The sequence below is a fragment of the Oncorhynchus clarkii genome, chromosome 14 (assembly GCF_045791955.1).
Source record: "Oncorhynchus clarkii lewisi isolate Uvic-CL-2024 chromosome 14, UVic_Ocla_1.0, whole genome shotgun sequence".
Taxonomy (NCBI): Eukaryota; Metazoa; Chordata; class Actinopteri; order Salmoniformes; family Salmonidae; genus Oncorhynchus; species Oncorhynchus clarkii.
In genome coordinates this window covers 14674676-14698881 of record NC_092160.1, presented here as the reverse complement: position 1 = coordinate 14698881, position 24206 = coordinate 14674676, and the positions used below count along the sequence as shown (strand labels likewise).

Below are 24206 nucleotides of genomic sequence, written 5' to 3'. Positions count from 1 at the left end.
AACAGCTCTGGTGGACATTCCTGCAGTCAGCATGCCAATTGCACGCTCTGCATCTGCAGCATTGTGTTGTGTGACAAAACTGCACATATTTAATCAGCTTCTTGATATGCCACAGGTGAACAGTCAAGTGAATGGATCATCTTGGCAAAGGAGAAATGGTCACTAACAGGGACAGAAACAAATTTATGCACACAGTTTGAGAGAAATAATATTTTTGTACGTATGGAACATTTCTGGGATCTTTTCTTTCAGCTCATGAAACCCGGGAAAAACACTTTACATGTTGTGTTGATATTTTTGTTCAGTGTCGTTCTGGACTTTAGGGAGAGCTGTGTATTTTGACCAATTGCCAGGTTTGAAATAATCTTTTAAATCCAGTGGTTCAATTTCAGTTAAATTAATCTGAGAAATGACTGAAGAGTTGTGACGTTTCCCTTTAACACTACTTATGAAACTGAAATAAATCAAATAAAACCGACAGATAAGTCATTAATGCCACCAATACTACCTACATGAACATCCCTGTCACCTTCTCTTTCCCAGAGAGAGAGGGATGTGATTGCACGGAGCGGTCTGTACTGGCGAGACAGTGACACTCCAGATGGGGAGACAGCAAAGTGAACTGTCATGACAGTGGCTTGATCACACACAACCAAACACTACAATAACAATGTTTGTGGTGCGCAACAAAAAGGAAACTCAACTGCATAAGAGGTACTTTTCACTGCAGAGGAAGTACGCTGTCTGTGACTTAACCCGGAAACCCTGCAACCAGGTTTGATTGAATATTTTTAAACGGCAGTGAAAATGCTCTCTTTCCTTTTAATAACCCTATGTAACATATGAAGAGGTTTGTTGAGCTTTGGGCCTAGTTGATGGTGTGTTTTTAGCTGATAGTCTGTCTGTGTTTTAATTCCTCCAGTCTAGCAGAGCCTCTACTGTCAAAACCGAATACGTGTCTATATAATGAAGATGGATGACTATGTTGCTGCTGTGTGTGCAGACACTGAGGGAAACAGACAGAGAGGGGACAAGGCACATAAGGAAGCGTTTCCTCTGTGCACAGTCTTTCCTGTAAGGGCTTTTACAACGTATATCTAATGCTTAGCTAACCTTGGACTACAGTGTCCAAACATTCCAAACACCAAAACAGAGATGTGCTCTGTCTACGCTATGGGTGGGATACCGGTCCTGCCTTAAGCTCTCTTTCCTCGGAACGCCATCCATTAGTGATGACCTTTGACCCGACCCGTTGTGATCATGTGATAGTGGAACACAGAGGTCAGACAAGCCCGGTCAAGTCAGAAGTGTTGATGAGTGAAAATGGGATAACCCCATGGTAGTTTAAAAGATCTGTTTATTGTTTTGATTAGAGGGCACAGATTCCTTATCTAAAAAAAAGGTGGCCTTTATTCAGTTATGCGATCTAGCTGAAGAGAGTAACGTGTATGTCTCTTGATCAACCCGTCTTTCTATAAGAAAAGGGAAAGGTGATGCGTAAATCCAACAATTCAATAGAGTTAATTGTTAAATGCTCTAACGAAATATTCTCTCTGAGCGCTATTAGCCCAAAGTCCTGTATAGGACCAGAATTCATTAACACCTGATAGCTCCAATGAATCCTGCAACTCGATCCAATGAGACGTCGGAGTTGCAGGTAATATTTAGTGACGTCAATAAATATCAGTTTTATTTGGATATAATTGTGGTCATCGCAAAGGTTATTGCTTTCATTGAATTTAATATTTCAAACACTTCAATTTCAGCTTTGACTGTAATTCAATCTGCCAATTGTTTTCAGCAAAAAGCCCATCATCACAACAAGCTGCTTTTTTTTGTGATACAAGATCTGCACGTTAATCAACAGCTTTGTGAAATTATGCCTAGAGTACAAACGTTCAGACCTTTCAAGCCATGGTGAATTATTTTAAAGTTAGGTATCTCTTTAAACCCATCTCTTTAATTTCCAGATCAGCATGGTTTGGTGGATGTTTGTGAAGTTAGAGAGATTGGATTTGACTGTTAATGAGCACGGTAGACAGAGAGAAATGAACAACATGTCATGACTTCACTCAAATTGTGAGCGCAAATCTAAGCAGTCACTGCAATGTGGTTACACTCTCTCCTCTCCTGGTACTACAAGGCATTACATGCTTATTGTTGCTATGATATAAGAGGAGCTTATTTCTTAGTGGTTCCTCCTGGAAGAAATCACTTTCATCCTAACTCAGAATCTAATCAGTAGGGTTGTAAAATTCCGGGAACTTTCAATAAATTCCCTTGTTTACCCGAAATCCTCTTTTGGACGATTCCCAGAACCAGGAAGTAATAAGCAGGAAATCCTGCATCCTCCAACCAGGATTTCTGGAGAACCAGGGAAATTATGGAAAGTTACTGGAATTTTGCAAACCTACTAATCAGGAACATACAGTATGACATGTAGCATGTTATACTGTAAGGGTGGATAGGATATTAAGCTGTAAATATTTGATTTGTTTATTGATGCATCCACTTAAGGAATTCTCAACTGAGGATTTATAGTATTGGGACTTTACAGGACATATTGTAATGATGATGGTGTCACAAATGACAAATGGCCAAAGTAACTCTTGTGACTCTAGGAACAACCTGCAAGGAGGAGTTGATAGGGGAGAGAAGGATGTTGGCGATGTATAAAAAAGAGAAGGAGAGATATTGAGAGAGAGAGAGAGAGGGAGAGAGAGTAGGTTTTAAAAGGATTTTGTCGGTTATTGACTGGTTGCACTCCTCTGCTAATAGCCATTTAAAGATTATGGGCCTGCTGGTGGAAATCAAGGCCTCCATTGTTCCCCTTATTGCATTCTGGCAGATGGGGGCTGACAACAACACACAGGCTCCCTCCGGGCACACTCACTCGCTGCACGCCCACCTCCATCAGCAAATCTCCTATTGAACCAGCCCTAATAACTGCCCATGCATTATTAATCTACATACGATATTGAAGGCGGAGAAAGCGGCGGGGTGAAAGGGCTTGTGGGCCGGCTGAATGAGGGAAGATTGGTGTTCAGGTGCCAGTCGGAAGGAAAAGGTCCATCCAAAGAGTCCCAGGGTGACCATTTCTCGGAACAGGGCGTACATTCCGATAAAATATAAAATATATATTCATTAAATATCAGATTGCTGATGAAATGAGTGCGATCCATTAGTGGGCAGCCGAGCGACCGGCTACTGTTTCCCGGTCGTACCTGGGTTGGGTGGCTTTTAGCGTAGCTGCCGCTGGAGCTTGTGGGAACAAACTTCTTGATCTCAAAAAGTTGGTGGTGGTTAGGTAAGAATGGGGAGGAATAGGAAAGGAACACGGAAATAATTAGATGCGTGAAATCAATCAAACATTTGGGGGAAATGGCATTGTGTGGTTAGCTGTGTGGTCCCACTGGGCACACACTGGTTGAATCAATGTTGTGTTCACGTCATTTCAATGAAATTACATTGAACCAATGTGGTATAGATGTTGAGTTGACATCTGTGCCCAGTGGGGTGATATTGGGTGATTTGATCACAGTTACAGTACAACACAGTCCCAATGTCAGAGGAGTGTGGACCCACATCAGATTCCACAACGAGAACCCATGAACCCTCTCAAACATGTCAACGTCTGCTAACAAATGTGTGTATAACTAACAACAAGCATTCACAATCGTCGGGGTGTACATTCTAACATTCACGTGTCACGTGTGTATTACCTGCAGGATAAACGGTTAACATTTGGAATTGTTTTAGAAAAGCAGCTGAGGCTGCTCTGTGAAGAAAAAGAGGCCTTTGGCAAGGCTTTTTTTCTTCCAGATAATTCCAAATGAACTATATGCAGTGTGTGATGAATTGAATTTCCTTTGCCAAAAGGCTCACATTTGAATGAAAAATAATGAACAGTGCCTGAAGAATCCCATTTCAGATTTCATTATGAAACATGGCCTTTAATTGTGAGGAAATGAAATTCTTCCACTTCAATATGAATTCTGGAGCAACGACACTGATTATCTAGTGTACTTTGGGGTGAAAATGGCTTGGCCTGTATCAGGATTACTAAACACACAACCTTCTAGCGTATCAACATCCTTAAGTACAACCTCCATTCTGATAGGCTAGCATAGCTAATATGTCTTCACTCCATTGAAACAACCTGAACACGTGTCATGGGATAGGAGAGGCAAGGCTTTTACTGCTCCCTCAATCCATTCAATGGGGGAAGATAGAGGGTGCATGTAATAGCCTATACGTTTCAGTAGGTGAAGATAGAGGGTGCATGTAGTAGCCTATACGTTTCAGTAGGTGAAGATAGAGGGTGGAGGTAGTAGCCTATACCTCTCAGTAGGTGAAGATAGAGGGTGGAGGTAGTAGCCTATACCTGTCAGTAGGTGAAGATAGAGGGTGGAGGTAGTAGCCTATACGTTTCAGTAGGTGAAGATAGAGGGTGCATGTAGTAGCCTATATGTTTCAGTAGGTGAAGATAGAGGGTGGAGGTAGTAGCCTATACCTCTCAGTAGTTGAAGATAGAGGGTAGAGGTAGAAGCCTATACCTCTCAGCATGATTTAACAAAGCACCACTCGCTGCCCTCAGATGTCTCTCCCCTCCTCGTGAAGACCTGCCTGGATGAACGCTCCCATTTCATCAGATGCACAGACATGAGAGGAAAAGGAAAACGAATAACCTGCTGGCGGCGAGCCAAACTAAAGACGATTAGCCTTGGGTCGCTTCCAGAGAAAACATGCCAGCACGCCATTTGCTTGCATGATCATAATTTGCACTCCTCTGTCAGGTCGAAAGAAATAGAGGGAGGAAAGAAGAAGAAATGAGGAAATGCCATCAGCATGGACATGGGTTGGGTGATGTGAGTGGTGCATGGACAAGGACATGGGTTGGGTGATGTGAGTGGTGCATGGACAAGGACATGGGTTGGGTGATGCGAGTGGTGCATGGACAAGGACATGGGTTGGAAGATGTGAGAGGTGCATGGACAAGGACATGGGTTGGGTGATGTGAGTGGTGCATGGACAAGGACATGGCTTGGAAGATGTGAGAGGTGCATGGAGAAGGACATGGGCTGGGTGACGTGAGAGGTGCATGGAGAAGGACATGGGCTGGGTGACGTGAGAGGTGCATGGAGAAGGACATGGGCTGGGTGACGTGAGAGGTGCATGGGCATGGTTGGGTGACATGAGAGGTGCATGAACATGGGCTGGTAGATGTGAGAGGTGCATGGACAAGGACATGGGTTGGATGATGTGAGAGGTGGAATGACATGGACATGGGTTGGGTAATGTGAGAGGTGGAATGACATGGACATGGGTTGGGTAATGTGAGAGGTGAGTGGACATGGGTTGGGTGATGTGAGAGGTGCGTGGACATGGACATGGGCTGGGTGAAATGAATGGTGCATGGGCATGGTTGGGTGACATGAGTGGTGCATGAACATGGGCTGGGTGATGTGAGAGGTGCATGGACATGGACATGTGTTGGGTGATGTGAGAGGTGGAATGACATGGACATGGGTTGGGTAATGTGAGAGGTGAGTGGACATGGGTTGGGTGATGTGAGATGTGCGTGGACATAGGCTGGGTGAAATGAGTGGTGCATGGATATGGACACGGGATGGGTGATGTGAGAGGTGCATGGACATGGGTTGGGTGATGTGAGAGGTGCATGGACATGAACAGGGTGATGTGAGAGGTGCATGGACATGTTTAGGTGATGTGAGTGGTGTATGTACATGGACATGGGTTGGAAGATGTGAGAGGTGCATGGACATGGATATGGTTGGGTGATGTCAGAGGTGCATGGACATGGGCTGGGTGATGTGAGATGTGCATGGACATGGACATGGGTTTGGTGATGTGAGAAGTGAATGGACATGGACATGGACATGGGTGGGTGATGTGAGTGGTGCATGGATATGGACATGTGTTTAGTTTTGTGAGAGGTTCATGGATATTGACATGGTTGGGTGATGTGAGAAGTGAATGGACATGGACATGGACATGGGCTGGGTGATGTGAGATGTGCATGGACATGGACATGGGTTTGGTGATGTGAGAAGTGAATGGACATGGTTGGGTGATGTGAGAGGTGCATGGACATGGGTGGGTGATGTGAGTGGTGCATGGATATGGACATGTGTTTAGTTTTGTGAGAGGTTCATGGATATTGACATGGTTGGGTGATGTGAGTGAGGCATGGACATGGATGGGTTATGTAAGAGGTGCATGGACATGGACATGGACATGGACATGGGCTGGATGATGTGAGAGGTGCATTGATATGGACATGGACATGGACATGGACATGGGCTGGGTGATGTGAGAGCTGCATGGACATGGACATGGGATGGATGATGTGAGAGGTGCATTGACATGGACATGGACATTGGCTGGGTGATGTGAGAGCTGCATGGACATGGACATGGGATGGATGATGTGAGAGGTGCATGGACATGGACATGGACATGGACATGGACATGGGATGGATGATGTGAGAGGTGCATTGATATGGACATGGACATGGACATGGGATGGATGATGTGAGAGGTGCATTGATATGGACATGGACATGGGCTGGGTGATGTGAGAGCTGCATGGACATGGACATGGGATGGATGATGTGAGAGGTGCATTGACATGGACATGGACATTGGCTGGGTGATGTGAGTGGTGCATTGACATGGACATGGACTTGGGCTGGGTGATGTGAGAGGTGCATGGACATGGACATGGGCTGGTTGATGTGAGTGGTGCTTGAAGAGATTGAGGAGATGGAGGAGAATGAAGTCAAGGGAAATACAAAGGGCTGTTTGATTTATGGCAGATCTTTCAGAAAAGTTGTGTCAACCACTAAGGGAGCCTCCTGATGTTCAGTTATCTACAGACAATAGGCAATAGAGAATGCGAGCGAGGGTGAGAGAGAGAGGGTGATAGAGAGAGAGGTTCATAGACAGAGATGGGGTTCTAGAGAGAGAGAGATTGTAGTAGAGAGAGTTTGATAGAGAGAGAGAGGTTGATTGAGAAAGAGAGAGAGAAAAGAGAGAGAGAGAGCGGTTGAACATGGCTGGCGCCAGTTAGCCCTCTCTCCCTCCCATTAGCTCTGTCATCATCTGATCCTTAAAATGGACAGGAACCATATGAATCATCCAGGTTGCAGTCATACAGTTCAGATATGGTGCAGACTGACTAAATGTATACATGGATTCATATGGAAATTAATGCATGTTATGAAGGGTCCAAGCCTCTCAGTGTTATCTACCTTTTATCTACCAATGGATGCCATAGATACTGTACATACTGTTGGTCTGGTTTCCAAGTGGCTGTTTACAGGGCTGCACATCAAAGCACTAGACTATTGAACAATAATTAGGCCATAGGCTATGACATGCACTGGAACCCCTATCATATACCATGAACAAAAATATAAACACAACCATTTCAAAGATTTGACTGAGTTACAGTTCATATAAGGAAATCCGTCAATTGAAATGAATTCAATAGGCCCTGATATATGAATTTCACGTGACTGGGAATACAGATATGCAACTGTTGGTCACAGATACCTTAAAAAAAGATAGGGGCATGGATCAGAAAACCAGTCAGTATCTGGTGAGACCACCATTTGCCTCATGCAGCACAACACATATCTCCTTCACATAGAGTTGATCAGGCTGTTGATTGTGGCCTGTGGAATGTTGTCCCACTCTTCTTCAATGGCTGTGCGAAGTTGCTGGATATTGGCGGGAACTGGAACATGCTGTCATGCATGTTGTTAGAGAGCATTCCAAACATGCTCAATGGGTGACATGTCTGGTGAGTATGAAGGCCATGGAAGAACTGGGACATTTTCAGCTTCCAGGAACAGTGTACAGATCCTTGCGATATGGTGCTGTGCATTATCATGCTGAAACATGAGTTAATGGCTGCGGATGAATGGCACAACAATGGATCTAAGGATTTCGTCATGGTATCTCTGTGCATTCAAATTGCCATCAATGAAATGCAATTGGATTCGTTGTCCGTAGCTTATGCCTGTCACAAAGTTGTCTGTAGCTTATACTCTGTTCACAAAGTTGACATCAGCAAAAAGCCCGCCGACATGATGCCATACCCACTGTCTGACATCTGGTCGGTACAGTTGAAACTGGGATTCATCTGTGAAGTGCTCTCTTCTCCAGAGTACCAGTGGCCATCGAAGGTGAGCATTTGCCCACTGAAGTCGGTTACAATGCTGAACTGCAGTCAGGTCAAAACCCTGGTGAGGACGACGATGACACAGATGAGCTTCCCTGAGATGGTTTCTGACAGTTTGTGCAAAAATTATTTGGTTGTGCAAACCTACAGTTTCATCAGCTGTCCGGGTGGCTGGTCTCAGATGATCCTGCACGTGAAGAAGTTGGATGTGAAGGTCCTGGGCTGGCGTAGTTACACATGTTTGCGGTTGTGAGGCTGCTTGGACATTCTGTAAAATTACGTTGGAGGCGGCTTATGGTAGAGAAAAAACATTAAATTCTCTGGCAACATCTCTGGTGGACATTCCTGCAGTCAGCATGATAATTGCAAGCCTCCTCAAAACTATAGACATCAGTTGCATTTTGTTGTGTGACAAAACTGCACATTTTAGAGTAATCTTTTATTGTCCCCTGCACACGATGCACCTTTGTAATGATCATGCTGTTTAATCAGCTTCTTGATATGCCACACCTGTCAGCTGGATGGATTATCTTGGCAAAGGAGAAATGTTCAATAACAGGCATTGAAACAAATTTGTGCATAACATTTGAGAGAAATAAGCTTTTTGTGCGTTTGGACATTTTCTAGGACATTTTATTTCAGCTCATGAAACATGGGATATGTTGCATTTATATTTTTGTTCAGTATATTATCAAAATCAGGACAAATATCCAGCAGCAGCCAAGTCTAAGCCTCATGCAGCAGCAATTGCAAATTATCTCAATAACATAGTGCCAAGAACCAGTGGGGGGTGTTTTTGAAGCATCTTTGGATGTGTGCACAAATATGCCAGAGAGGAGAGAGAGAAAGAGAGAGAGCGAGAGAGAACGAGAGAGAACGAGAGAGAAAATTGGAGCCTTCGGGCTGAAGATGAATGGATGGGGGGAGTGCAGCAGTGAGAGGTCAAAATGAACACCATCTGGGTACATGAAAGGGGGGGAGTGAAACAAACAAAAGGACCAGTGGTGCCAGCATGTAGCCAGCACACCCCCCAACCCCTCAACCCCCCTATACTCCATCCGTCCAACATCAGGTGGAGGGTGTAGGCCGGCCATCACTCACTCACAGGCCCCCTTATTCCCCCGTGGGCACAGATCATTGCCAAAGGAGCTACAGGCCACTTGCCGGCTGACAGTCATCTCCACTAATGGGCCTGGCTGTTTATTTTGTACTGCCTGGAAGTGGATTAGCAGGGGTAATTATGGTTAATGATCTGCCTGCATCACCCCAGTGATCTGTAGTCACCCATTGTTGGCTAGTTGTGTTTTAGCCACCAGTACATTAATATAGTATAATGTTACCCATTAGCTATCGGAGTGTGGTGGACAATTAGGCAGGCGAGAGTAGTTGATCAAATTGAAGGACTTGAATGGGAGTAGCAGTACTGATAACTCAAAATGGGCGAATTATTGTTTTGCAAGGCACGATTGAAAGTCTGATCTGTTGTCAAAAGTTCCAAATGTTTTTGGTCGATAATAACACATGCTGATCAATGGTAAGGGTGGTTTTCTGCTCTGCAGGTTTTGGGTTGACATTGCTGTAACAATGCCTGAGTGGATCTATTAACTACAAAAAAAAATGATGGAGTAGAAATAGATAAACAAAACAAAACTGATAACAGGTTTATCAATAAGTCATTCTTGTTATAGTTGGCACAACATGTTAAATCTTTCCACGTTTATTTACTTGTGACATATTTGCCAACAGGGTGATGGTTGACTGGAAAAAACTAATAAAGGTGCAGACTTGATTGATGACATTCTGTGTGGTTTTATGAGCAAGCTATAAATCATGTAAGTTGATTAATTTTTCATTTTATTAATGAACACACCTATTACAGGAAATCCACAGTAATGTTGAATGTGGATATTTCCGAGACATTTTGAGAGTAAAATGAAAATAGGAAATGTTCCTGTAGCTCTAATGTTCAGCATGAATCATCTTCTTCATAAGCTCTGTCATCTTATAATGCAGCATTATTGGGAACAGGAGACTCTTCCCTTGAAAAGCAACATGCTAGTTCTCCTTAGCAGAAATTGATCAATTGAAAGGGACATCCAAAAATGACATTTCAAAGAACAACCTTTTTTTCCACATACATCCATCTTCAAAATGTGCCAGTAATAGCAACAAAGTGGTTTTTCCCCCCAAATGAAGTTTTGCTTGATCGAATCAGGGGTCAGAGAAACATATTTTCGCATGAAAATGACAGGACACATCAGGGTTAAGCCAATTACAGCCTGTTAAACAGGGATTTTAGTGTCTCCATTTCAGTCACATTTTCCTGCCTTTTCCAGTAATTTTTGAAAGCCTTCAAGCTGTAATAAAATATCACTTTTTGTGCATTTGTGCATTAAACGCTTATGGCCTCATTGCATTTTTCTCATCATAATCACATTTTCCTCTAACCTTCCCTCCCACCTATTCCTATCTCCCTTTAAAGCACTTTGGTCTGTTTCGGTGAAGAAGACACTAGGGTTTGGGGTATAACTGTTGCAAATGGAAAGCTTCGGCTGGGGCCCCCTCTCTTCCGGATGGCGTCAAGTGTTGATTTGGCTGCGCTAGAGAGAGGACCTGACCTCCTGGGGACTTGATAATGCTGATCATTACTCATAATGCCGCTGGAGACCCCAGGCCCCCACTTAGACGTGGTACTCCCAGAGTCCTCACAGTGTGATGTACAGTGGCTTGTGAAAGTATTCACCCTGTTGGCATTTTTCCTATTTTGTTGCCTTACAACCTGGAATTAAAATAGATTTTTGGGGGGTTTGTATCATTTGATTTACCCAACATGCCTACCACTTTGAAGATGCAAAATATTAGCACATCTAGCCCCTGGGATTTTTGCCCATTCTTCAAGGCAACACTGCTCCAGCTCCTTCAAGTTGGATTGGTTCCGCTGGTGTACAGCAATCTTTAAGTCATACCACAGATTCTCAATTGGATTGAGGTCTGGGCTTTGACGAGGCCATTCCAAGACATTTAAATGTTTCCCCTTAAACCACTCGTGTTGCTTTAGCAGTATGCTTTGTGTCATTGTCCTGCTGGAAGGTGTACCTCCGTCCCAGTCTCAAATCTTTGGAAGACTGAAACAAGGTTCCCTCAAGAACTTCCCTGTATTTAGCACCTCCATCATTTCTTCAATTCTGACCAGTTTCCCAGTCCCTGCCGATGAAAAACATCTCAACAGCATGATGCTGCCACCACCATGCTTCAGGATAGGGATAGGGTTCTCGGGATGATGAGAGGTGATGGGTTTGCGCCAGACAAAAAGCTACATTTTAGTCTCATCTGACCAGAGTACACATTTGTTTGCTTATTTCTTATTTCTTCACTCTGTGGAGTGCACGGCTTAAAGTGGCCCTATGGACAGATACTCCAATCTCCGCTGTGGAGCTTTGCAGCTCATTCAGGGTTAACTTTTGTCTCTTTGTTGCTTCTCTAATGCCCTCCTTGCCTGGTCCGTGAGTTTTGGTGGGCGGCCCTCTCTTGGCAGGTTTGTCTTGTTGCCATATTTTTTCCATTTTGTTTTTTGTTGTTGAATTTTTACCCCTTTTTCTCCCCAATTTCGTGGTATCCAATTGTTTTTAGTAGCTACTATCTTGTCTCATCGCTACAACTCCCGTACGGGCTCAGGAGAGACGAAGGTTGAAAGTCATGCGTCCTCCGATACTCAACCCAACCAAGCCGCACTGCTTCTTAACACAACCAACCCGGAAGCCAGCCGCACCAATGTGTCGGAGGAAACTCCGTGCACCTGGCAACCTTGGTTAGCGCGCACTGCGCCCGGCCCGCCACAGGAGTCGCTGGTGCGCGATGAGACAAGGATATGCCTACCGGCCAAGCCCTCCCTAACCCGGGCAACGCTAGGCCAATTGTGCGTTGCCCCACGGACCCCCCGGTCCCGGCCGGTTACGACAGAGCCTGGGCGCGAACCCAGAGTCTCTGATGGCACCGCTGGCAGCTGCAGTACAGCACCCTTAACCACTGCGCCACCCGGGAGGCCATTCTTTCCATTTTTTTATAATGGATTTAATGGTGCTCCGTGAGATGTTCAAAGTTTCTAATATTGTTTTTATAACCCAACCCTGATCTGTACTTCTCCACAACTTTGTCCCTGACCTGTTTGGAGAGCTCCTTGGTCTTCATGGTGCTGCTTGCTAAAAATCTATTTAAATTACAGTTTGTAATGCAACAAAATAGGACAAACGGCAAGGGGATGAATACTTTTACATGGCACTGTATCCCTGTAGAACCCCGGGACACTCCATTCCAATGGTGACATTTATGATACAGAATTGTCCGCGTAAAAAAGTTTGGGACAGTGACACATTCTTCTGTTTTGGCTCTGTACCTCAGCACTTTGGATTTAAAATGATACAATGACTATGAGGTTAAAGTGCAAACTGTCAGCTTTAATCGGAAGGTATTTTCATCCACATTGGGTGAACCTTACAGCACTTTTTGGGGGACACAAAGTATTGGGGCAAATTCACTTAGAGTACCAGTCAAAAGTTTGGATACACCTACTCATTCAAGGGTTTGTAGAATAATAGTGAAGACATCAACACTATGAAATAACACATATGGATTCAGGTAGTAACCAAAAAAGTGCCACCCTTTGCCTTGATGACAGCTTTGAACATTCTTGGCATTCTCTCAACCAGCTTCATGAGGTAGTCACCTGGAGTGCATTTCAAATAACAGGTGTGCCTTTTTAAAAGTTATTTTGTGGAATGTATTTCCTTCTTAATGCGTTTGAGCCAATCAATTGTGTTGTGACAAGGTAGGGGTGGTAGTCGCAAAAACCATCAAGCGCTATGATGAAACTGGCTCTAATGAGGACCACCACGCGAAAGGAAGACCTAGAGTTACCTCTGCTGCAGAGGATACGTTCATTAGAGTTAACTGCACCTCAGATTGCAGCCCAAATAAATGTTTCACAGAGTTCACGTAACAGACACATCTCAACATCCACTGTTCAGAGGAGACTGCGTGAATCGGGCCTTCATGGTTGAATTGCTTCAAAGAAACCACTACTAAAGGACATCAATAAGAAGAGACTTGCTTGGGCCAAGAAACACGAGCAATGGACATTAGACCGGTGGAAATCTGTCCTTTGGTCTGATGAGTCCAAATGTGAGATTTTTGGTTCCAACCGCCGTGTTTTTGTGAGACGCAGAGTAGGTGAACAGATGATCTCCGCATGTGTGGTTCCCACCGTGCTGGTGACACTGTCTGTGATTTATTTAGAATTCAAGGCACACTTAGCCAGCATGGCTACCACAGCATCCTGCAGTGATACGCCATCCCATCTGGTTTGCGCTTAGGGGACTATCATTTTGTTTTTCAACATGACAATGACCCAACACACCTCCAGGCTGTGTAAAGGCTATTTGACCAAGAAGGAGAGTGATGGAGTGCTGTATCAGATGACCTGACCTCCACAATTACCTGACCTCAACCCAATTGAGATGGTTTGCGATGAGTTGGACAGCAGAGTGAATGCCAAGAGTGTGCAAAGCTGTCATCAAGGCAAAGGGTGGCTACTTTCAACAATATAACATATATTTTGATTTGTTTAACACTCTTTTGGTTACTACATGATTCCATATGTGTTATTTCATAGTTTTGATGTCTTCACTATTATTATACAATGTAGAAAAATTGTTTAAAAAAAAGAAAAACCCTTGAATGAGTTCTCACTATTAACCCTTCCCTACCTAGGCGACTCTAGTTGAACAGAGATGGTGCTCCAGGTGTTGGAGAGAGGGGCGGAGCTCATTTAATGAAAGCCCTGGCATCTGGATCCGATTAATCATCCGTCAGCATCCCGCCGCCGTCTCTGCCCCTAACGAACTTTGTCTGAACTTTGGACTGGTACTGTATATGTGTATTGAAGTAGTTAAAGGTTTAGTATTTGATCCCATATTTCTAACATACAGTGACTACATCAAGCTTTTGACTTTTTTAAAAATTGTTCGATGCATACACATAAGTGAATTTGTCCCAATACTGTTGGTCTCCTAAAACGGGGGGACTATGTACAAAAAGGGCTGTAATTTCTAAACGGTTCACCCATTATGAATGAAAATACCTTCAAATTAAAGCTGACAGTCTGCTATTTAAGCTCAAAGGCATGGTATCATTTCAAATTCAAAATGCTGGAGTACAGAGCCAAAACAACCAAACGTGTCACTGTCCCAATACTGTTGGAGCTCACTGTATGTGCAGGCCTAATATGTTTTACCTTAATGCATCAACCTGAACGTGCTTATGTGCCTTCCATTATCGTAACGCAGATCTATTAAGTTGTCAAAATATGGCTCAAAATGTGATTGCATTTTGTGCCCAATGGATGATTGCGATCAAATTGTGGGCAATGACTTCAAAATAAGGATGAAGGTCATAAACGGAAGGGGGCATGCTGGCAGTCTGCTCCCATTCACACATTAATTATTGTGTTTGGCTGCCAACCGGTTTGACATCCTGCAACCATCTCGAGTTCTCACTATTAACCCTTCCCTACCTAGGCGACTCTAGTTGAACAGAGATGGTGCTCCAGGTGTTGGAGAGAGGGGCGGAGCTCATTTAATGAAAGCCCTGGCATCTGGATCCGATTAATCATCCGTCAGCATCCCGCCGCCGTCTCTGCCCCTAACGAAACCCCAGCATGCCTTGCAACGAGGCACTTTAATTACTTTCTGTGGTGCTGAATGGCGGAGTAGAAGACACCCCGACAGTGACAGACAGGTGCAGCGATCCTGATTCATTAAAATAAAACAAACGGGTGGAGGGAGAATAAACAGGAGGACGAGAAGATGTGCTATGAGGCGGAGGCGATGGGATAGTGGACGGGGGGCGGGGCTTTGATTTGCTGCGTGACAAGAGTGGCTTTCCGCCTTCGGGGCCTGACATGGATTTATATAGAAGGGGGGCGTGCTGCTTGTCCCGTTCATGTCCTCAGGCCTTTTCTCTAGTCCCAGTGAGGGGACAGAATGCTCACGTGTCTGACTGTCACACGCTGGAGAGCCAGACCAGTGCATGGCTGTCAATAGAGGGTTAACTTAATAAAGAAACTCTCTAGTGATTCATCTGTCTAATGGTTGTATATTTGATATTGATATATTTAATCATGTGGGTTAAGAAATCAAATAATATGACATCAAAATGTTCAATATTTCTAAATGCTGCAACGATGTGAACGGTCAAAATTGACAACTTTTTCCATTTAAATCTCAATCTTATATTCATTCTAATCTTAAATAGCTAACTTTAAGGGTGGAGAAAACTATCATTCACCCCTTTAGCAGGAGGGCGGTAAGTTTGTTGCTGGATCGAATCTCCGAGCTGACAGGGAAAAAAATCTGTCGTTCTGCCCCTGAGCAAGGCAGTTAACCCACTGTTCCCCGGGCACTGAAGACGTGGATGTCGATTAAGGCCTCTCTGATTCAGAGGGGTTGGGTTAAATGCTGAAGACACATTTCAGTTGAATACATTCAGTTGGACAACTGACTAGGTATCTCCCTTTCCCTTTTGTGTCTTTGAAAGCTGACCTGCAGTGCCAACATCCTAAAGCTTCCACACAGAGTTGCCATATCTCAGCTGAGCGTGTAAGAGAAACACAGATGAGCAACAACGATGTGGAAAGGACCAGCATGTTTACTACCTCCATCTGAAATCAAATACTACAAGCTGCCAGGATGTCAGGCCATTATGAAAACCCAGCATAAACTACAGTAAATGTATTACCAAATATTATTGGAGAAAAAAAATCCATTCATCCATCCAAACCATAAGCAACATCTATATCAGAGATCATCCACAGCTATTGCTGCTTGAGAAACCTTTCCATAGTCCAGAAAAAATATGAGATATAAAAACAGACCTTATGACATTAAAAAAAAAAATAATAATCAACATCTGACAACATGGTGGAAAGCTCAATGGTCTATTCGCAGCAATAAACAGTAGGGCCATCATTTCTAACGAGCTGAAAAGCCATCAGTCACAATATGAAAACACAATTTGCTTGGATTATTGACGATATTGTTGCTGGGTAATTATCAAATTGTGTGTTAATGACTTTTAATATATTAGCTAGCTAATTAGGCTAAGCTGATGCATAGATCCGAGAGGCGTACCAATGGGTGGTTAAAATGTAATTTGACAGAAATGAGTATTTAAAGAGCCACTAAGTCATTACCATGCATGCACAGGAGAAGACGCATCCCTACAAGAAATCATTAATAAAAAGGTTTGATTTGACAGGGTATGACTTTTCATTCTTTCATTTCTCAATGAAAAAGAACAAAGTAAAGCAACTTTTGCCAATGAGGTTTCTTTACTACTTTCCCACAGAGGCAGACAAGGCATATATCAGTCATTGCTGTCATGATTAGGGTACTTGGAATCCATCATGTAAATGCCAAGATAATGTAGGAAGGAGAGCCCTAGCAGTGGGCTAAACATGGGAAATTAGAGTGCTATACGCCACCTTATGGACACATATTGTATTAGTATGATCCAAGCCAATGCATGGTAGGTGTTCTCTCTGGCTTTGTTTCAAGAAAATAAATGGCACATTAATAGTTGTTTTACATTTACAGGCAGGTACAGCATTTCCCCCCTTTATTTAAAATAAAAACTTTTTTTTTTATTCTGTGTGCCTGTTTCTCGTCAACAACATCATAAAAACTGATTGGACACACAATTTAAATACAGAAGCCCAAAGTAACTTATCTACAAAAGTAAATAAAAACCACTGTCTTATGTAAAAGCATTTTATTGCTGTGTACGGTAGCCCTGTAAAAGCTACGTGCCATTTGTTGTTTTCATATCTGATGAACAGTGACACGTAACAAACAGGATTCTTTAACCGTGATGAATTTGACATGAGACGAAACTGTTTGATTGTTTTCAGTTACGAGTCTGTGCCCATCCCAAAAAAAAGCAATTTGAAGAGCCAGACTGCCTCGCCCTACTGTCTAATATGAGACTCCCTCTATTTGGCTCAAGTCTGTCTGGAGTGCCGGTAATATTAGCTCCCACTTTATTGAGAGATCCATTAATCGTAGCCTTCTGCCTGTGACCCCTGACCTCCCAGACTGACCCTTTAACATCGTGTTACTGTCTGGCACAGATAACTTCTGTACCAGCCCCCTTGGTTCTCATGAGTGGCAGCAGTTCCCTTTGGAGCTAAATCATTAGACGGCTATGAAAATAGGACCAGGGGAGAACTTTATACAATCAAACACTGCCGTAATATGCAGCTTCCCTGCTAATAACCATGGGTAGTGTTTCACTGGAGCGAAAATCTATTAGGATGGAAATGCAATCCTTTTTTTTTGTTGCAGTTATGGTAATAATAATTGTCTAAAATTATGATAGGAATAACTATCCAAATAATACAATATATGCTTATTCAGTTGTTACTAGCTTTTTCATAGGTGTTCACTAGACATATTTAGAAAAAAAGGGGCCAATGAGCTCGTTTTTATCTCGATATCAAATCCTTTCTGGGTAACAATTAAGTACCTTACTGTGATTGTTAATAATAATTACTTCTTAGCAAAGAGTCATTTCTCAAGCAAGAATTTTACTAGGACTGTCTAAAGTGGTCAGAGTAGGGAGGGGTATACTGAAAAATATCTGTTATCGGCATATCTCGTTATTGGTCTACTTTCTAATTTACCGCCTGGTGATGTCACCATGCAGTCCAAAACTCCATCCCACCAAAACAGGCTGAATTGTCAGGTGGTCTTTTCAAAAAGCTCTTACACTAAGGATCATTTTCACAATTTCACAGTATATACTGTACTCTATATCATCTACTGCATCTTGCCATCTTATGTAATACATGTATCACTAGCCACTTTAAACTATGCCACTTTATGTTTATACACCCTACACTACTCATCTCATATGTATATACTGTACTCTATACCATCTACTGCGTCTTGCCTATGCCCGTCTGTACCATCACTCATTCATATATCTTTATGTACATATTCTTTATCCCTTTACATTTGTGTGTATAAGGTAGTAGTTGTGGAATTGATAGGTTAGATTACTCGTTGGTTATTACTGCATTGTCGGAACTAGAAGCACAAGCATTTCGCTACACTCGCATTAACATCTGCTAACCATGTGTATGTGACAAATAAAATTTGATTTGATTTATTCCAACCGCACAGTGTGAGAATATATATGAAACACAGGAATATCACATTTCTGACTGCACTGGGCCTTTAATTTTACATTAAGTAATTTAGGCATAATTTTTCCAGCGCTTCAGAGAACAACTTCATCCAACATAAAAGTACCAAACAGAAAAAAATTATTCTGTAACTTTATATAAGCCATAGATGTCTACAACAAACTGCACTCTGCCCGTTTTAGACAGCCAGGGCTTAGCTAGGACGAGTGTTGAAAGCAAATACCTGATTGTATTAGTGTCTCCCTTTAAGCTGTTGTCACCTAGCTGACCGATTATGGGCAATTACCTGATCTGTCGGAATCCCAGCCGAATAGATTGAATTCGGATTGATTTCTGCCCAGGAAAGAGGAGGGAATTTAAAGGCTTTTTTAATTGGGTATTTGGTGTGTGCTGATCTGAACACCATGGCCTTCCCAGGGGATCCTTTATAGGGCAATAATGGCATTGGGCTGCAGTCTCGTCTGCTGACTCCCTCCCAAGGCCATAACCCTGCATTTGCTCTGAGTGCTTTTCTATTATGCATTGATAGTTGAGCATCAATCAATAAGTGGAACCAAAAACCCAGCGAAACCAACTTCTTAAGTGTAAAATTCCTCTTAATACCGGGCCTTTCAAACAACTTAACCTGGACGCTTTCTCTCTTCTGCTCCCCCAGCACTTTGAACACATTTCCAGGTGCCTGGCGACAGTGTGTTTTATTTAGCAGGCTGGGACTACAGTATGTGTTGGGGGTGAAAATGCCCTGTGCTTGAGTCATAACTGAAACTGTTAGGAATAAATATAACATGCGTATGATGAAAGAAGAAGCCCTATTTGATGGAAACCTGACCACCGGGTTCTCGGTAAGGGTCACAACTAGGTCTATTTCTTATTTTTGCGTTGAGAGCATGTGCAGCCATTTGTTTTTAGCCTACACAATTTTGTGTGACCTTTGTCGATTCCACATAATGGTCACAGTGAAAAAGCAATACATTTTGTAATTGTTGTTAGCATATGATTGTATTTATATATTTGTATTACCAGTCTGTCCTATAGTATAGTATTTAACTCAGTCTAGAACTCAGACTGTCCTATGGTATAGTATTTAACTCAGTCTAGAACTCAGACTGTCCTATGGTATAGTATTTAACTCAGTCTATAACTCAGTCTGTCCTATAGTATAGTATTTATTCACTCAGTCTAGAACTCAGTCTGTCCTATAGAATCGTGTTTAAGAGAAATACTGTAAGAGGGAGACGGTCACAGCTATGACTCGCCACATAATACACAAGCCCACGTCTAAATCTCCCATAAGCCCCGTCCCCTTCAGCCTGCCTGTCACCACTAATGCACCTTTTCCTTTAGGACAAAGTCCAAGACGCCCAGTACGCCATAAGGTTATCTGCTGCGAATTTCTCGGAATTGGCAAGTTCACCTTTCCCTGTGTTCAGATGATAGGAAGCGATAGTCAGAGGGATCGATTGCCGATTATTGTTGATATGTATAATGTATGTCTTGGTCCGACATATTCAACCACAGTTCAACCACAGTAAATTCAAACCGACTGTGCTGTAAAGAAAACTCATGAAACAGGCAAAATAGTAATGTCCACTCTTATGTTGTTTTCTGGGGTTGGTGTTACCTGGGTAATGCGGTTTATTGGGTTTGCACCATGATCTGATCATCATTGCTTGGTAGCAGATTTATCCTTCAAGAAATGTCCACTATTTCCTTGGATTTAATTGCATACACACATAACCTCACATTGTTCAACCAAAAATAAACAATTCTGTGTTTATAAGGTCCCATTGCTAATAGTAAATAATGCATCATGGTTATCAACTGATGGTGTTGAGCTCATTCACTGGGCTCCACCTAAAGAGTGATTCTTATTGGAGTTAATTGCTATAGGCTTCAGAGGACTGTAGTACTGAAAGCATCATTGAGAACATTTGTTCTTATCAGTGAGAGTGAAACACCTTATCAGATGGCCTCTAGTTTACCCCTACTGCATGTCTTAGAAGGCCCAAGGAATCATCTAAGTCATCATTATTGCCAGAAGGTGGGCTTGTGCTTTAATGGTTATGTACTCTTGTTCAAGGCATTCAAACGGTAACTTCCCTGATGTGGAGTCAGTTTTAACTCGTTTAACACCACTGCTACAGTATAAACATTCTTAGTGAACCCGCAGTGCGTTTTTCCTTAATCTGACAATGATTGAATTGGGACAATGGTTCAGCTTGTGAGATATAACACCATCACGCCCCAGTTGTCTGTTGAGAAATCACCCATCCACCTGTCGATCTACAGTATAGAAATGGGTGAAAATTACAACATGAACAACCAACTGTCAAAGATATTAATAAAGAACAAAACATATTTTTTATGCATCAATGACCAACCAATACTTGAGGAAGTTGTATAATGATACCATCAATACAAAGTAACAAAAATGTCCCCCATCAACCCTGCTCCTGGAAAACCTAAGAAGTAGAGGGAGGTGCCCTGGTGAAGCAACAAGGCCCTCCAATCTACTTTGGTTACACAAACTTTGTTTACAGCCTCAATACATCAGAGCCCCGAGCCCTCTCCACTCCGTCTACCATCTGCTCGTGAAGAATCTGTTTCACTCGATGAGCCAAGCCCAGCCTTTATTGGTCCTAATGGCACTATCAGCTGAGCCGCCAAACCCAATTACTGCTTAAAAAGGGAGGCCACCCCAGCTAATCATGGCCGCCTAACCTGATTTCCCTGTGATGAAGAGAGGGGATAAAGAGCAGTTAATGGAGGGAGAATGATCTCTCAAATACAAAAAACTCAATTCATTTCTCCAGGAGAGCAATCTGTCTGATTCAGCCTTAATGGAGTGGAGTTTCATTAGACACCAGGCCTTAGTAGTAACGCCGATGTCCCCTTATCAACCAAATGACAAGATTTTCGACATCAAATGGGCCCCACTCATAAGTGCCATGTTGGAAGGATAATATAGTATACATGAGCTAGAATCATAGTCAATTCACCTAGATGTGATATTAAACATTTTTGGGGGGGGGGATTTGTTGAATGTGGCAACAGTACCAACTGATAATCTGCAGAAGCTTAAAGCACTTCAAGTGGCTTACCTGATGTCATGTGACATAAGTATGATGATCATTGCATCATACTTAGAATGCATTATGTCACTTTAGCATAGCTTTTTTTTGGATGCCACATTCGTCAAATCACCCTAGCAACCTGTTATCTCACCCTTTTAAACGGAATATAATTTGCTTGCTTATACAGGATTTGTATAGAGGCATTATGAAGGCTTTACTACATTCAAATTCAAAGTACTCATCATTCATCACTTATCAAGTGTTGCAACCTTGGCATGACCAGTGAACAATCTCAACTGGAGTCATGGACTGCTTATAACTAGGCCTAACTGACATCACTGCCCCTCACCTGAGGGAGAATTCAAGAATAATTGACATTGGCCACTCAACAGTATTTACCACACAGTAAATTGTTCGCTAGTTACAGTATACAAGGTCAGCAGCAGGTATGTTGTCCTGGACATTCGAGGGATACCAAGGGAGCATATTAGGTCCATGTGTAAAAAATATGACTTTTTCTGGAAATATGAGTTAAATGATGGGTACCTGGAATTCAATCAAAGTGAGTATCCCATCCCTCACTGAGTCAGATGTTGAAAGACCTCATGCTTTCCCCATGTTCTGTCTCTGACTATAACCTGTATACATTTCCTATCAATTTAATGTCTTTGTATGTCTTTCTGGGAATGAGTCATAAGGGCAGAGTACGACTGGCAATCTGTGCACATGGAAGGACGACACAGCAGCACACACACACACACACACACACACACACACACACACACACACACACACACACACACACACACACACACACACACACACACACACACACACACACACAGACAGACAGATATGATCCAGAGGGCACTGGTTGGCTAGGGCACAGGGCCACAGCCAGGGTCTGCAGACGGACATTAGGCCAAGCCCAAGTTAAAATCCTATTAGTTTGAGTTGGGAATCGGATTATCGTCGTCGAGAATCACTCGTCTGGCAACTAGGGTCTAATTTATGCCAATCAACGACAATTATTGAGGGGAAGGGAGCTCCTATTAGAGAACCTCATCCACTTAGTCTAATGAATGGGGAAGATTCAATCTCTGCTGTGGAGACGGAGCATTGGGGAGCTGCAGCTGGAGGCGATTGCTCCAGGCTGGAGAGCCAGTGCTGTTATTTATCAACAAGGGGGTGCTGTCAGGGCAAACATGAGCTGGGGAGAGGGCACTCTGTGGTAGGGGCATTGCAGAGGCTAATGGCATATTTCTGTATTTCTCTGATAGAAATGTGTCACTCCCTAATCTATGGTCATCCATCAAAACAAATGAAAGATTATGAATTTGCTAACAAATTTCATAAACTAGGGATAGTTTTCTGCCCAAATCACACGTCATTTAATACATTGAGGGATTGGTTTCTAGGGCCATCTAATGATGTGACTCAGACACCAAATGCAGAATTACAGTTCACATTCACCAAATGTAAAATTATAGGGTGTCAATGACTTTCTGTCACATCAGTTGCATTACATATTGAACACAGTAAATTGTTCGATTTTCTAAAAGGTAGATAGATATTTGTTACAAACTGTAGACGGGTATTGAAACAGAAGGGTTCAAATGTAGTCATGTATTTATGTGTAAATACTGCCCTCTAGTCTCAGAGTTGCAAATAGTAGGCTTGAAGCTCTTCACACAAAACAAGCACAAAGGTCCAATAATGCATTCAGTATCAGAAGAAAATCAATGACTTACTATGGCAAAATAAATGGTCCCTTTCTGTAATGAATGGCAAATGATAAAATCATATTGTCAGACACACAATCATAGCCTGATCTCAGACAGGTTTGTGTTTTTGCATACTCAATTGTCATAGTCAAACTAAACATGTTTGGAATAAAAAAATCCATAAGGAGTTGCCAAGAGAGTACAAACAGACTTGGCACCCCGGCAAACACAATCCCCTCATCTTGCAAGGATGCCACATTGGCCACCCATTCAATTAGCCCTCAGCTGGAATCTATGAATGGAGATGAGCATCAGTGTTTCGTGGGTCAAACATTTTTCCATGCTACTATATATATATATATATATTATTTTTTTCCCTCATGCTGATACTACTTAAATTCTAACGCAAATCCCAAGTGAGATATTTGGGAATATGGCCCAAAAATATGTAACGCCTGGCAAAAACGTTTAGTGCCCTAATTTGCATTCACCTTGGTTTCGGAATGTTTTGACACGACACTCAATAAATAACCTATCAGTGACCTGCATCCTTTAAAATTTCAACTGCATTCATGCAGAATCTGCTGAGTGACTGACCCGCTAGCCGCCCTTCACATTCAAGACAGCAGGTAACGTTAGGTGCTGTTTTTGAATTAGCTAGCTGGTTATCAGCTAGTATAAAATGACTATTTTGGAAATGTTTGTCAATAGGTACCTAGCCAAGTAACTATTTAGCTACAGTAACGTTAACTATATCCCCACGTGCAATAACTAGCTTCAGACAGTTCTACAAGATGTTGCTAACTCGCTACATAGTTAACACACGTTTTAGCTATCAGCAAATTTAATTTGATTTTGACGACGTGCTAGCTAGGTAGATACCATTTGTAAACGCAGAGACGCAGTAATGTAACTAACGTTAACGACATGACTAGCTACTGC

The 24206-nt window shown here is 42.6% G+C and overlaps 1 protein-coding gene across 1 annotated transcript in view; it reads left to right on the top strand.

Moving 5' to 3' along the window:
* The first annotated feature begins 713 nt into the window (after positions 1–713).
* LOC139365995 (adenosine deaminase domain containing 1 (testis-specific)) overlaps positions 714–24206 on the top strand; it is a 40546-nt gene continuing 17053 nt past the window's right edge. The window contains exon 1 of the mRNA XM_071103067.1: positions 714–775. The gene's annotated coding sequence lies outside the window, so the exon portion shown is untranslated. The remainder of the gene's footprint in view (positions 776–24206) is intronic.